This window comes from Lemur catta, chromosome 16, assembly GCF_020740605.2.
Source record: "Lemur catta isolate mLemCat1 chromosome 16, mLemCat1.pri, whole genome shotgun sequence".
Taxonomy (NCBI): Eukaryota; Metazoa; Chordata; class Mammalia; order Primates; family Lemuridae; genus Lemur; species Lemur catta.
Genome location: NC_059143.1, coordinates 26,502,383 through 26,519,316, shown reverse-complemented (window position 1 = coordinate 26,519,316; position 16,934 = coordinate 26,502,383). Strand labels below are relative to the sequence as shown.

Sequence of the window (16,934 nt, the reverse complement as noted above, 5' to 3'; positions counted from 1 at the left end):
AACATGTTCGATGATGTACCCGGGGACCCTGGGAAAATGCAGCCTCTGGGAGGAACATGAGATTCTGCATTTCTAACCAGGTGATGCTGCTGCTGGCCTGGGGACCACACCATGAGTGGCAGGGTCCTAGAGGTGTCCACTACTAAAGAGCTGGAGGGGTGGGGGTGAGCAGGAACCAACTAGCCTTAAGAGAAAATTGCCTTACCCTTTTAAGAAGGGCAACGGGCAAGAGTAGAGTTTCTATTTCTCTTTTTAATTCTATAAAAAGGTAACAATCTATTTGAGTCACTACTTTTTTCACTATTTTAAAGTCCCAAATACTGAGCACTTCTAGCCTGAAAAATTATCATTTATTCAAAAGCATGTTTTATTTCCAGTTCATTTTCTTCCATCACTCTATAAACATACAAAACAAACCTTTGAAGTTAATTGAAATTGTCCATAAACTGTGTTTAGAACCAAAGCTGGAGAAAGACATTTTGGTTTATAGGAAAGATGCATGGCCAGCCAAGAGGTGGTGGATGTCTGCAGCCAGGATCCGCACCTCACACCCTCTTCCTGTCCAGTTTCTAGGAACATTCTCACATTTTTATGTTCTCAAGGTGACCGAAGGGACTCTGGTTCAGAAGGAGCAAAGTCAAGCTCTACTTCAGCCCGTGGGCAGAAGCCTGGCCTGCTGGGCTGCCAGCTGTCTCGTGCCTCTAAACACAACAATGTCCTCTGATCATGTCCTTGCCTGGTCTTCCTCCTGGCTGGGGTGGGAGCCTGAGCACCTTCCTGGTGGTGACTGTAGAGAGTAAATCCTGGATTCCCGACAATAGCTTTCTGTGGGGTTCTGAGCCCAAACAAGCCTCCTGTGACAAGGTCACCAAGATTATATGTGGGACAAGAAAAAAAGGGGAGGCTAGAAGGGCACAAAGCACCCCTGGGCACAAGACACACATGACAGTCGATTCATCTACATTGGAAAACTCAAATGTGTGTCCAGTCATATCTAAGTGAGACACCTCACAGCCCCCAAAGAAGGTGCAGGCTGGGAAGGTCAAGGCCTGGCATGGCCTGAATCAGAAACAACACAGATGATGTGCCACACGGCCAGGACACTTGCCCTCATTTGGACAAGTGAGCAGGACATCTAAGGTGGGTCAGGTGGAAATCGGGGGCCACAGAAGGAGGAAGCACATGACCTACAGCCTCTGGTGCTCCAGCCATGTAATTTGGAGTCTCAAAGCCAAGGAGTGTGTTAGTCCTATTTTCAGAAGAGCAGTATCCCTTTTCCCAGAAGGTGAGGTGCCTCTGTTTGCTGCTCAGTGTCAGACACAAGGCCCTCAAACTCCCCTGCAGTCCTGGAAGACAAGGCAGCTTTGGACAAACAAGTCCTAGGATCATAAAACTCCCACACTGTCTCTCAGGAGAATGAATTCAGAGCTAGTCCCAAGGGTGGTCAGACCAAAGGCCAGGAGACTCAAACCTTCCACAGGCCATGGAATTCCCTCCTCCAGTCCCCATCTCCACCTCGTGCCTCCCTCCTCACAACACAATCAAACCACTCAATGACATCCCTTTAGAGAGGGGCTTACAGACCCTAGGTATACAGGACGCACCTTCATCACAGAAAATGGTCAGACTAGGAGCTCAAAATGCAGTAACAAGAAAATCTAGGACAAGGATGTTACATAAAACAATTTTATGAAGTGTAGCAATAAACTAAGCAACATGCAAAACCTTAGCCTTTCTTGAAGAATCTACTAGAATGAGGACCCTCAAATTTTTTTATCTCTGACTCCTTATGCTCTTCAACTTCTTCAGGACCCCAAAGAGCTGTGTTTACATGGGTTATTTCTATAGACAAATTACCTTTTAGATGCTGAAACAGAAATTTTAAAATTTGTAATGATCAAAAATACCAAATCTAGTATTTGCTAACATATTTTAGGAAAAATAACTATTTTCCCAAACAAAAAAAATTAGCATTAATTTTATTTTTGTAAATCCCTTTAATCTCTTAATACGAAACAGCCAAACTCACATATCTGCTATACATTTAATTTACTGTGATATCAAGTCACATAGCTTTGAGAAAATTCCTCTACATACACATGTGAGAATGAGAGGGATTAAAAATGGAAATAACATCTTAGAATTATGAAAACAGTTTTGACCTCAAAGACCCCCTAGAGAGCAAGCTTCAGACACCATCAACACAAAAATTGATGATAAATTTAAACATGAAGGTACTTGTAGAATGAAGAGGAAGTGAGAACTAAAATGAAAGTGCAGTTTACAATGGCTATACATTCTGACAATATGGAAATATTTAAAATTCAGGAGAACAAATGCAAAAAAAAAAAAAACCACTCAGCTGTTCTCAGTCATTTGCTATACTGCTGCTATTAGTATTGTTATTCCAATACTCCTCCGAGTGTGATGTCCTGAAAAATGGGTAAACATGGGCTATTCTAACTCTACCCAATCCTATGTTCTTGAGAACCTGGATACCAGGGGTACAAGAAACAAGATATGGATATAACATAGAAGAGGTTACATAAAAACCTTGTCATACAGAATGTCAAGTACTGGTATGCCTCATGAGCTGTTGGAACCTGGATAAATAAATACACATCAACATTTACACAACACATACAATCCCAGCTTCTCCCACTGAAGAGGCTCAGAAGTAATGACAACCCGGTAGCAATGAGCATCCTCTGCACCCATATTGTGGCCTTGAAATATCATTTTCTATCACCATAAAGCAGAACTTCCTGGAGAAATGGTCGGACCCAGGCTTGGGGCAAGTAATGAGTAAGATGAACTGAAACATCTGATATTCCACAAAGAGAAGAAGCTATCGAGAACAGTGGAGACTAAGAAGCCTCCTTGAAAGGGTTCCAGTGGCAAAAACAGAACAATTTGAGCTTTGAATACAATAAGTGAAGCTGACTGAAACCCAAATACATCGAGAGCCATAAGTTCATAATGAAGTCAATCATCTTGAAAACAAGGAAAGGTGGTGGGGGGAAATCAAGTCCTAATTCTGTCTTTCCTGTAGGAACTATACCACTATTGTGTGAACCGCACAGAAAGAAAGATTTCCAGGTCCTGGGTACCTCCTGATGAAAGAGCACACAACCTCCCTGGAACCCTCCCAGGAAGGAACACAAATCTAATCAAGCCTCTAGAATTAGTGACCAGCCTGCAGACAAAATAGAGGCTAAAGGCATTGTTGAACTGCACGTGGACCCTCTACAGGCCAAATACATGCTCCAGATTCTCCAACAGATAAGTTGTTTGAAAAATTTAAAAAAAAAAAAAAAAAAAAGAGTGGAAGGAGGAATCTGAGACTTAAAAAGCATTTTTTCAAAATTTTATTGGTTGATACTGAACTGTTATAGAGATGCACATTTAGGTGATAAAACTATAAAGAAACACAAGGAAGTGATTATTGTAAAAGGATAAGGGTTACTACCGGAGAGAGGAAGGAAGTCGAGATTGGAATTTCTGAGGATTTCTGGGGCTCTGGAGGTAGCTGGCAAAGTTCTATTTCATGACTCGGGTGGGGAGAGGGTATTGTAAGAGTGGTCACCTTGTAATAAACTTATTAAAGCTATACATTTGTTCTGTGTGATGTTCTGTATGTTTTATTTAATAAAAAGATTTTAAAAAAAGCACCTATCCTTTGTGAAGGACTTCTGCCCAGCTCCCAGTCCTGATCCCTCCCTGCTGCTTCCAACGCTCTCTTGTCTTCAATCACACCTCCTCTTCCTTCTCCTGCACGTCCCTGGGCTCCAGTCCCCTCCCTCTCAACATCTACCCCAAGGGTGTCCATTTCTCACAGCATCAGAAACAACCCTAAGCTCATAACCCAATTCTCTCCTCTCACATGCATCCAAGTACCATTTCTGTAAGTCAGATATCTTATCCTCATCCTCGCTCATTATGCCCAAAACTGAACTCATGACCATCTCCCCAAAGACAGCTGCCCCTCAAAGGTCCTCCATTTCTTTTAGCTTTGCAGTCATCCTCCATCCTCCTACGGTGCTGGGTTGGAAGCCCTGCTCTGACCAGCTTGCTCTCCACATCAGTGTAAATTCTCACAAAGGACATTGTCTTAAGTGCCTTCCGGCATTCATTCAAATTTATGGATCCTCTTAACCAACAATTCACCATCATTTTGTAGTTTCAAGAAGGGATAGCTGATTTATTGAAATAAATCATTGTACTACCATACAGTGGAGCACTATATGGGTATCTGTATGTGCACACATACTTATTCACGCATGCAAAGACCATCCCTGGAAAGATATACAACAAACTGACGACACCAACAAGCTGGGGTGACTGGGACAGGAATAGGAGGGAGACTATTCACTCATTATCCTTTGAGCCTTTTAATTTTCAAATCATTGTATTACTTATGCAAAAGAATAAAATTATGATTTAACTGCTAATCAAATCAATTTTTATTAAATGTGAATAACCCTATAAAAAGTAAGTTCATAATTCTGGGGAAACAATTTATAAATACAAACAAATGGAAACACAGAACCAGCTTTTAATGAATAAAAAAAAAGAAAATACACGGATCCCTTTTCATCAGAAAGCCCAAGCCAGCCATCAAGGTCCTAGCCAGCTAGCTGGTAACTCCCCCAGGAGAGGCAGTAACCCACACCCAATGAAAGCTCCCTTGCCATGAGCGATGCAGGAGCAAGATGGACTACTGGGTGTGTATCCTCACTCTTCCTCTAAGCTTCTCTGAGTGCTACACTCAGGTCTCTTCAAGCCAAAGAGTGAGCTTGGTTCTCTGCAGAATTCAGCCTGCTTACTTCAATGAAACACATCTGTACACTGGCATTATAAACGGACCCTACAAGAAACCAGGACCCAGGCCTGCATGCTCCCTGGGTACCAGCTAAGTGTTAGAAAGCGTTTGGCAAAAACAGAAATGACACCACCAAGACTAAAGTTTAAAACATGCCTCCATTTTTAAAAGGAGGCTCAATATAAGAAATGCCCATTTTAACACGGTTTTTTTTTTTAAACCTGTAACTCAAAACATGTTCTGCACTTTCATATAGTTATCTAAATAGTATTTTGATTCAGAGCCAAAAGACTGGTTTCTTCCTCTAGACTATCTCAAATGGATGCCCCAAAGAGAAACATCCAGATTCTAAGCCAGTGGTGTCTCTGCAGCTAAGCTACCAGAAAGGTTTAGTGCTGACGTTTAATGCCAGCTGTAGTCACTAATTCACCCAGGTGCCTGGTAATATCACTTTCTTAGTTCCTTGTAATTTATCAAGATCCATCCTTGTGCCTGTTTAATACACCATTTTGTGTTATTTTAATACCATATACCACTTCCATCACTGGGGGAGCAGGAAGAATCTCACTACAGTCACCTAATCATGGAATCAGGGCCAATCTGATTCCTCCAACCACATTTCTCAAGCATAACCCTGGAGCCCACACCACCACCCGGATCCCCTCTAGTTCTGGGGGCAGGAGCTGATCAGCTATACCACCCTCCTCACCTCCACTCCTTCCTCTCAGCTCCTTCCCATCTGATTCATCCTATATACCACTTCTAGAATATACTCCCCTGCTCAAACTCTGATTTCAGCGATTTCCTTATTTTCTGTTTTGTAAAGTAAAAATCACATTGCCTGCTTGTAAAGACAGTCCACACAAAGACCTTAATCGTAACCTTCAGTTGGGCAACCCAATATTTAAGTTTATATTATCTTGTTTGAACCTGACAATGAACCATGAGACAGATAGCATCCTCCCCAACAGATAGCTCAGAAAGCCCAAGTCTTCCTCATTCAGCCCAATACTGCTCACTCCACCCCTCACTGCTTCCTGCCTTGCTCTGGCCAAGGAGGCTGGATTTGCTATTAGCAAATTCGCTCTTCTCTTGCTTATGCCCATCTATGTGTCTTTTCTCCAGTGGCTCCCTCAGCCCCTCCTTGTTACCTACATAAATTCTCCCAAGTTTCAATCAAACTACTCACCTCCTAAGACCAATTCGTCTGTAGACCCCAAGGCCTCTGAATCCAGGTGGGTGAGCTCCCTGCCCTCACATAGGAAACCATCAGAACCCAGATGTTTCCAAAGTTTGAGGCTATCGCCACCCCGGAGTAGGGTCAGTTAGTACAATTTAAGGGGAAGCCTTCTGGACCCAAGCAACACACCCATTTTCCTTCAGCTGCTTACAGAACTAGGGTCATTTTCACTAACCTTTGTATTCTCTAACACGGAACCCAGCACATAACTGGCACTCCAGGATCAGTGATTTCCTGAGGGAATGAATTATCAGTTGCCTTTGTGTAGCCCGGTCTAATCAGACTACACCCCCAACACAGTGTGCTACTGTGGAGATTACTGACAGCTTCTTAGTCCATCTGCAACTCTCTTGGGGCCAGCTCTAGAGCAGTGATTCTCAACTGGGACCACATTTGCCTCCCAAAGAACGTTGGGCAATGTCTGGAGGTATTTTTTTGCTGTCACAATCAGGGGCATTGCAACTGGCATCCAGGGGGTAGAGGCCAGGGATGCTGCCAAGTATCCTAAAATTCACAGGATGACCCCCCACAACAAAAACATGTCTGGCCCAAAACATCAGTAATGCCAATGTGCAGAAATCCTAGATGAAACAAAACAAGGAAAGAGAAAGTGCCCAAAAGACCTGGACCCCTAAAAGAAACAATGGAAAGATCACAACATTCCTCGCCAGATTCAGATCCATCATAAATGCTTTCGACATGACGTTTAATGATTTAACTCTAAAATTAAGCAGCACAGCCTCTGCCCTGCAGCAGTCCCAGGAGCATGTGGCCAGCATGGCAGACACTCTGGAATGACCACATCACACACTGCTGGAGCTGGCTGCAGCATTTCTGCCTACTAATTTTAATCTCTCTTTCTCAAAGGTCATGAATATTTTCAGCCCTCTAAGCACAGGCATATTGTGGGCTGACTTGATATGCACTGTTTCCAGTTGGCAAAGAGCTTTGCTCGCCAGCACCCAAACTGAGTTACAGGCTTAACTTTGGGCCATGTCACTTTCCAAGAGACTTTTTTTTTGGTCCATTATCCTAATTGGCAAATGATATGTAAGTACCAGAAGGCTGTGTGTCAGCAATTATATTTATAATGAAAGCTTAATCTCCAAAAGAAAACAGTAATTCATTAAAACCGCCCTTCCCATCTGCCATGACAGTAGCCAAAGGAAAATCTGCGAGGTACAAATGAGCTGCCTGAATATGAAACGCAGACCAGGCCAGACAAAGGGGGAGGGAGGAGATGGATCCCGCTTGGCCCCAGCGAAGCGCTGCCCTCACTCCACGCAGCCTTGCCGCATTCCCGGGTCTCTAGGGCGGAGTGGGTGAGCAGACAGCAGGTTGAGTATCAGGGCCTGAGCGGGCAGGAAGCAGTCCTTCCTCTGTCCCCTACTCCGGGAGGGCTTTTTTAGCAGACACTGTTCAGTTTTGGCCACTACATCTTGTCAGCACTTCAGGGAAACTTGAGAGGGTTTTGGGAAAAAAAGAAAGATGACTCCACGTCTGATATTTCAGCTTGGCTCTCACTATAATCCCACGCTCTGCTGCCCGTATTATTCATATAGATATATTAAGACCCGCCATGTGCTGCACATTGTGCTCGGGAAGCCAATAATAGCTCCCCATGCACGGCGCTCACTGCGTGCCAGGTGGGGCTCTAAGTGACGCAGGTTCACTCCTTTAACCCCCAATGGCCCTTTGAGCATCTCGTTGCACAGGTGGGAAAATGGAGCTGGGGAGAAGTAACTTGCTCAAGGTCACGCGGCCTGTAAGTGGTGGGGCCAGGGCGTGAACCAGGGTGACTAGCTCCACAGCCCACCCTCCTACACAGGGGACCAGAGCCACCGCAGGAGGACATCCAGAACTCATGTGCAGTGAGCACACCACACTCCAGGGGCCGTGACAAGTGCTTTACAAGCCCCATCGCATCTGTGGGGGACAAGGCAGGCCACGTGCCATTTTCCCTGTGGTATAGTGGGACTTTTCAGCAGAACCAAACAATCTGCATAGGAGTCAAGACAAAGAGGACAGCATTGTCACAAAGTCATGGGGCCACACAGCCTATCTGGAAAGCACCAGAACAGAAACTAGAGGGGCAGGAGGAGTGTCATCATCTTATCCAGGCCTCTGACCCATGCTGTGAGGTGTGCGCAGTGACCAGCCGCACTCTCTACAGGAGGGTCACCTGAGGCCTGGGGAGATCAGGGGACCTAACCCCAAGTCATCCAGCCGCACAGTGGTGGACCCAGGGCTCAACCAGGCATGTCTGGCTACAAAGCCCCAGCTTCCAAGTACCTTGCTAAGATCCAGGACATGCCACCCCTTGTAGCTGGAGGCCTTGAATGTGCCTGCACTCCAGTTCCCCAAGTTTGCCATTGTCCACAACATCCACTGGGGGACCCTCCCACCATTGTGAAGAGGCTTCCATGAGCAAGCTGCCTTGACCTGGTTGAGGGGCTCCTGTCTGGACTCTAGACACCTAGAAGCACCCCTGCAGACACAGGGACCCTGGCACTTGTCTAGGAACAGGTCAACCCTTGACAAAATGGACTATCTGTTCTATGACTGACCCCCTTTAAAAGTGGGTACACTTTGCCCCCAGGCAAAGTGTTCCTGTGGTCTCTCCGCAGAACAGCTCTGCCTCTCAGCACACTGCAGGTCGGTGCCTGAAGACAGGGGAGCGTCCCCTCCACCCCCACCCCCCACCCCCAGCGATGGCAGCATTGTAAGCTCTGTGCTTATGGGAAGATGCTCCAGGAACAGAAACAGAACCCTGACTGCACCTACAGTTCGAGTTCTTGGGCTCTCTGCCCTCCAATTCCTCCCATTGTAGAGTCAACCACTTTCCAATGAATATTCATGAACTGTCTTTCACGGGCGAGAGAAAAGAAAAGCAAAGGCAGCGTCATCTCCTGTCCATACAGGTGACCTCCTGATCTTTCCAAGGTGGTTTCATCCATGCATCACACATTATTGATCCATGTGGAACCAGTCATTATTTCCCCCCAGCATTTCATAGTTTGATAACTTCCTACTTCCCCCTCGGAATGCTCCAGGGGGTGGAGAATCACTCCAGATGTAACAAAACCACTGTCACATAAGTGCATGTCCTGTCCTGTCACACAGGTAGGGAGTTTTCTCAAGTTTGTTGCGAATATACGCATCTCAAAACCATTTCTTGCCCACATCTTGATACACCGAGCCACAGGGGTCACAGTGAGATGTCCTAAATTGTGTTTGTTACATTATTCAAAACAGAGTTTACTGAAAAACAATCAAGGTATAGACTTGCTTGCAGAAAATCAAAATGGGCAGAGCTCAGCACAAGGACCAGGGTGCATGTCAGGGCAGGACCCCAGCATGGGACCAGGCCCAGGCTCCCACGGAACAGCGAGTGCCAAGAGGGCATCTGGTTGCACTCTGAACAGAGTCACATTTTATTTTAGATGCACTCCCTATCTTTAACCTGGCATACTCTAGCCTTAACAAGAACAAAGCTCAGGGCACCTCCAGTTTTAATTCAGCTTGGCACAGCCATGTTCCTCTAAGTCAGAATCACTGCAGACAGAAGAAAAGCAGGAACAGCCACGTGTCACCTCTGAAGTGGACATGTCACCCTCTCACCTCTGGACATGGCTCAGGGTCTAGGCTGCCTGACAATTCAGCTCCCCACCTGCAGTAGCAGGGCAGGCACTAAAACACCCACACGCCAATGCCAGAGCCCAGTAGGGAAGGACCTCTACTGCAGGGCTTCCGGGATCCATAGATGACACCGCGGTCTTTGCCTGCTGAGTTAGAACCGCGTGGGAAGACAGGAGTGGCAGCTCCCGCTGAGGCAGCTCATGGGAGAACTGTCCTCACATCTGTAGCCAGAAGGGCCCCAAGTGGTTCAGGGAATGACCACTGGCCCCACCACAGGAGCAGGCTGCTCTCCCGTGGCTGAGTAAAGACCTTGAGGGTCCTCAGAACAGGACACTCATTGCAGAGGGTGCGGCTGAGCCTTACCTGCTCACCACCCTGGTTTCCAAATTCACCTGTCTTTCCTCAGGCAGGGGGAGTGCAGACAACTTCCTGCTCTCTCTCTAGAAACAGAGCAGGGCATGGGGTTCCCCCGAGATGCACTCACAGCAGAGGAAAATGTAAGTCCAAGCCACATCCTCTTAGGGTCTACATGTAGAAGGAACATACTTTTAAAAACCAGTGCTCCAGGAAAGGACAGTAACTATGCAAATTCATTTAGAAATAAGGAGGTGAGAAGTATGCAGGACTGTCAATCAGTCTAGTTCAAAAGACCTGTCACAGCTGTCTGAATGGGGAAAAGAAGGAATTATAGGACCATTACTATTAATTACTTTTAAAACTAAAAATCCTACTATGATGCTGTGTGCAGAAGAATCCTGAGCATTCTCCAGAAGTCAGTTGACATAGGCCCAGTGACTGGAACCACAGGACAATAAGCACCTCCATGGCGGGGCAGGGGGAGGGAGGTGAATTCTGCAATTCTTGGGTCTGGGACCATAGCCCTTCTAAGGGATAAAGGAAAGAAAAAAAGAAATGCACTTGCAAGAACAGCCATCTGTCTCGCTCTGACTTCCTGGGCCTTCTCATGGGGCTGAGCTACAGTCCCAGGAGCACCTTTTGCCCAGTGTCTGTTTATAGCTGAGAAACAATGGCATTGACCTGGGAAGACATGCAGGGGGCTCCAGGAGTTTTGTTGTCTCCCCTGTTCAGCTTGGGCCTTGTGTCTAGTTCAATTCAAGAATCAGGACAAAGTCAGAAAGACATAACATGCTACAGAATCAGAAGCAGAGGAATGAGGAGTATAGTTAGTATTCTATGAGCAAATAATCCTTGGAGAAAAACACACCGAAAAGACAAAAGATTAAAGGAAAAGCTCAATGTAACCACACTTTTAAAGAGACCAAAAATATTTCCTAAATTTATACAGACAATTCTCCAATTTTTAAATAAACTATGTCCTAAAAGCTCAGTTGGGGAAACTAAGGCTCAGGGAAGTTCTAGATTGGCTCCTAGAAACCCCTGGTTCCTTCCTTCAAGGCCCCTTTACCGTCCACCCCAAGAGAGGAACAGTCTCCACCATCTCTGCCCGGGGAGGGGACACGTCACCCCACTGCACAGGAGGCGAATGGCCAGTGTGTGGTGCTAGAAGCACTGGGGGCCCAAGGACCGGTGGGCCCCACCCCTGCAGACAGGGAGTGTGGAGAGATGGATGTGGTCTGAAGTTCAGGTTCCGATGGACATAGCACACATTTCCATGACAGATCCAGAGCTTGGGGGAAAGTTGGAAACTTCAAGCTGCAGCCGCTGGTTAGAATCATGAGTGGATGGACCCGTTTCACATACATCATGCATTTACTTCTACGCCTATTCATTTCCTTTGCAGCACCTCATAGTGTTTACACCCAGTGGGCATTTAAATAACTGTTGAATGTCCTAAATCAGGTGGAAATCTGGAAATTTCTCACATTGCAGTAACATAAATGATAGTGACACTTCCGAGCTTACCCACAAGAAAATGTTGAATCTTAACAGCAACAAAGCTCGTGTTTATAGAAATCCTGCAGAGCTACTAGGTGCCAGCTTCCTGACCCGAGGCACCCTGGGGCTCATTAGTCCTTTTGGCACCTCATAAGGGAAACATGAGGGTCCCCATTTTTGCAAGAAGTGCCATGTCCCAAGTCTAGCAACCTGACGATGCTGGCTCCAGAATCAGAGTGCTGCCTCCTACCGCCCCTCCCTCACCCACCATCTCCCCTCACGTGGGGCACCCCTGAAGGGCACCAGCACCTTCCGCTCCTCTGGGCCTCTGGCCTGAGCAGGACCTCACCCAGGACATGGTCCAGGGCACTTGCCCTTTTTGTTTTGTTTTTTGTTTAAGCCATTTGCTTAAGAAAGAATAAAGACATGCCAAAGGAGGTTATAAAAAACTGTATACTTTAAATATTTCATCTTGGATTCTAGGTACAACCTCCTTTGGAGGTGACATCAGATGTCCTGCCCATGAGGTCAGGGGTCTCTTGCCTGGCCCGTGAACGGGATGCTGCATTCAGACTCAATGTTCCCCAAGCCCCAGAGCCAGACATCACAGCCTAGAGCCCCAACGAATCCTGACGAAGGCCAGGCCTCAAGTCAGACTCCAAAAAGGACCAAACCCAAACCTTAGAGGGGAGGAGGGTGAACTACACCCAAAACCCCCAGCCAAGCTGCCCTCCGAGTACCACCATCTCGTCCCTGGCGTGGCACAGCAGCAGCTCTGCCCTCCGGGAGCCTGGCATGAGCTGTTCCAGGCATTGTACACTCCACCTCAATGGATGCACCACTTTGATCCTTCTCTATCAAGATTCTGATATCTTGGGTCAGGGAAGAGGATGTGGGTATAACTACATGATGAGTGCTATGTGCACTGTCTGGGGAATGGACACTCTTGAAGCTCTAACTCAGGGGGATGGGCGGGACATGGGCAATATATGTAACCTGAACTTTTGTACCCCCATAACAAGCTGAAATTAAAAAAAAAAAAAAAAAAAAAAAGATTCTTATATCTTCAAAGAAAATCCACGGCACACACGGTGACTCACACTGACCTGGGCAACTCCTCACCATGACAGCTCTGTGGAGCTCCTATCACGGTCTCCAGCAGGCTAGTAACTGTTTCTACAGCTATCTGAAGCAGCACAAAGTGCTCCATGGCACTCTCCACTGCTGCCTGGTGGCCTCTGAGCCACTGCCTAATGAAAAGGAGAAGTCTTTGGTCAGACCACCCTCGGCCTCGGGCTTACATGGCGGGGAGCCCATTGTGACTCATGATAATGCCAGCTCTGCTTTCAGACAAAACCCTCAGACTTACATTCTTAGGCTCCTTCCATTCGCCCATCGTCCATCCCTCCCTAGGTGGCATCCTGGCCCACACAACACACCCGCCCAGGAGAAGGCCTGCTAAAGAACAAGGGGCAGTAGGGCTCAGAGGGTTCTCCAAAGCCATCCCATACCAGCATGGAAACAGCCACCTGCACGAGTCACCCCCCAGCCCGTTGCCATGCACCCACTAAACAATCAGAATGGCACTCCCCACTGGAGCCCTCTACCAGGCTATCACAGTAGGATCCAGGGACCATCCCTAACGAAGCATCTACCTGCTTCTGCATTCATCTGTCAACAAAGTCTGCCATCAATTTGCTAAGTTGCCCCAAAAGAAGCAAAGCACACACCTCAAATGGGAAGGCCCCAAAAGCTATCCCATGGAGCAATCTTGTATCAGGTCTCTAGCCCAAACCACCACCGTCTCACCTCCAGCCTCAGAGTCAAGCTTTAGTGCTCCCAGCTCCCAGGAAGCCCCAGGGCCCACCTCAATGGCTCCCACCACAGAGCCCTGCCCGGCAGGTGCACAGGCCACCTGGACCACAGACACGCACAGACGGTGCCATTCCAGACTCCCACAACACCCCCCAGCGCCGAGAGCCCTCCTTCGAATGCTCCTTGAAATGACATTCTACTCACTTTCACAGCTTTTTAACACTCTATTTACTTTAACATTCTACCTACTGCCTTTTATTCTTCCTGAGAAAATGCCAAAGAAATTCATTTCTGAGGTAAAGGAATCAACCCTAAGAAACACCAGACAGTATCCTGACCCCTTCATAGCTGCTTTCTTCAGTCAACAAATAATCTGGGGTCTCCTTCTGTGGGTGAGACAACGTGCTGCACCAGGCCTGACAGTTTACCTTCAAATGCTCGAGAGCAAGCTGCCACCCGGCACAGAATCCAGACCACATAGATCTTTCCAGAACAGGACCAAACTCCAAACCCAGAACAGGGAGGACTCGCAGCCCCAGGGCCCAGAACCCTCCCCTGTTTCCTCCTGGGCAGCTCCTAAAGCTACAGATGACAGTGTGCAGAGCTGATCGGGTAAGAGCCTCCATTTCCAGGGACTTCCCAACCTGAATCCTGAAAAACCAGAGGCCAGGCGTCCAGCCAGACAGGGCAGAAGCCCAGAAGAAACGTGGGAGCTCCGGCTCCATCTCCAGGGGTTGGGAGCCTGGCACACGAGGAGGAATTTCAGTGCATTCCAAACCACAGTCAGCTCTTTAAGGGTGACGTCCATTGTTCTCAGCCGATTTACTTTCCCCAAAAGCAATCTGTGAACCACACTGGAATTCAGCAGGGACACTGTCCTTTGAAGCCTGGTGACACTTCACGTAGAGAAAACATTTCAAAAGACATTTATTTAGATGTCTTGGCAGCACTTCTCAGACTTCTCAAACCAGCAGGGCTGCCTCGGTCTCAGCAATCATCTCTCCAGAGAAGATGCTATCAAATGGCCTAAAAGGAAAGCACCAGACCAGTGCCAAGGATGGGTCAGGGAAGCGGGAGACTCCAGCCCTAGTCCCGCTTCCCAGCCGCGTGGCCGGGAGAAACCGCCTTCGCATCTGTGGGCACCTCTCCAGCCCCTGCCGTGGCTCAGGACGGGTGGTGAGGGCCTGTGACACAGCGGGTGGGAAAGGGCCAGGCTGGGAACTCGAGTCGGAACAGAGTCCACGTTACCTTTTTAAAGGCAGCTGAAAGTAAACAGGATTTCTTTTTTAGCTTTTGCATACGGTTCCTCTCAAACTAATGATCTCTATAGCATTTTACAACTTTTGAAATGCTTACAAATATTTTCATTTTAAGAGTGTTATTAAACTGACCATTGACTCTAAAGGAGAGTCTTTTTTTAAAGGCTAAGAAATGACTGAAGTACAGGCGGGGTACCTAGAGCTGGCCCCACAATTTCTCCTGTCCTGGTGGGATAGTGTCTCGTCCTGCCCACAATCCAGTTACTGGGATTACAGATAAATCACGATACTTCTGGAACAATTAACAACAGAATCTGTTCTTTTTCCAATTATACTAACAAAATAATGAACAAAACCTTTTAAATGTTCTCCTCGACTATTCTGTTACTATTACTCCAGTCCATGAACTTGAGACAACAGTACTTATGACAAATTCTCCAATGCCTTTTTTTCTCCTTTATATTAAATCATGGACTGATGGCAGATTTTTGCTGAACTACTAATGCATTCTGCATGTCCCCCAGCCATTAGGTATTTATTTTTTATTTTGTTTTTTTTAGACAGGGCTCACGGTGTCACCCAGGTTGGAGCACAGTGGCATAATCATAGCTCACAGTAACCTTGAACTCCTGGGCTCAAGCGATCTCCCCACCTCAGCCTTCCACATAGCTTGGACTACAGGAGCACACCACCACGCCCAGCTAATTTTTTAAAAAAATTTTTATAGAAACAGGTTCTCACTATGTCACCCAGGTTGGTCTCGAACTCCTGACCTCAAGCGATCCTTCCCACAGTGCTGAGATTACAGTCGTGAGCCACTGCACCCGGCCCCCATTAGGTACTTCTAACAACAGAAATGGTGAGATGAAAAAAATACATTCATGCCCACCTAATCCTTAACCACCATTAGCAAGACATTTTGAGCCCTCCTCCTCCTTTTCCCACACCCTCTGGGTATCAAAATTTCTAGTAATGAAACAATTTTGTTTCCCAGTATAGACTTTGATTGTTCAGTGACAAGAATGAAGTTGTCTCTTCAAGGGGACAGCCACGGGGCACAGAGAGCTGGTCACTAGAGCTTACATCACACCCACACAAGCAGGCCAGACCCGCGAGGGGCGAGCACTTACACAGAAGTTCTAGTAGGAACCATTCAAAAGCACAGTGGTTCCCTTGCCAGGGGTTACTTTCTGGATGTAACTTATGGTTTTGCTGGGGAGCAATTCTGGAGTCTAATTGCCAGCACATGATTTAAACTCCTAAAACCTACTATAGGTGCCCCTATCGATATGACTACATTCTCCATTACCAATTTTTTTTGGCCAGAATTTCATGTTCCTTGTTAAGTGAACATGAAATTTCACTTAACAGGAAATTAGGATATAAACAGTTATTAGGATCAGAATATAAACAGTTACTAGGACAGTTCCAAGCCAGCACACTGATAGTGGTTCTAAGGCAATGCTCAAATTCCATCATCCAACATCTCGAGATCCTTAAAAATAAAAGGTAACAAAGTCCTAAAGAAGCAATAAATAATTCAAATAAAGTAAAATGGGGAGGGGGGAATAGAATACAAGTATGAAATGAAGCAGCCATAAGAGACTGAGATATACGCTTTGCTTTCTTGTGGTTCACTTCACCTTTGTTCCCGGCCATTCTTTTCTTGGTGCCTCTTAATTTCCACAGCTGACCTGAGTTTCCAGCCGTATGTGGAAGCTTCTCACCCTCTGTGTTTATGTTTATCTGCATGTCTGTAGATGGTAGAGCCGCCCTGTAAATGTATTCTTCAGTTGTTCTTTCCATTTCTGGTGAGAAACCATTCCTGACCTATATACCATAAAGTTACAGAGCACTTGTAGGAAGATATGGGACAGAACTGACTCGTCATTGGCATTTAAAGACTAGACTCTCGCGTAGATTAACAAACCTGGCAGTGGGTTTTTACAACCTTCTCGCGTCCTTTCTCCCTTCCTATTTCTTTGGGGGGCGGGGGGTGGACACAGTTGTCAATCAGGGTCTGATAAGGCAGCCACCCAGAGTGGAGAGAGGCCAACAAGCTGACCTGTCTCAGAAATCCACCCCCCCCCCCACATGGACACTCTGTGGGGTCTGCCACCTGGGAGCTGTGACAGATTAATAGGAAACAGATGATGGGAGGTGCTTATCTGATTAACCCATAGAGCTTGCTTTTACCTAGAAAACAAGACCATAGGCAAAAACAGGTCACAGACTTGATGCGGTGGGTATAAAAGGGAGGAGATTTAAAAAAAAAAAAAAAAAAAAAAAAAAAAAAAAAAAA

At 46.6% G+C, this 16,934-nt stretch overlaps 1 protein-coding gene across 13 annotated transcripts in view; it reads right to left on the bottom strand.

Moving 5' to 3' along the window:
• The window catches only part of FHOD3 (formin homology 2 domain containing 3), a 423,570-nt gene that overhangs the window by 337,629 nt on the left and 69,007 nt on the right, over positions 1-16,934 (bottom strand). The gene's annotated exons all lie outside the window — the stretch shown is intronic.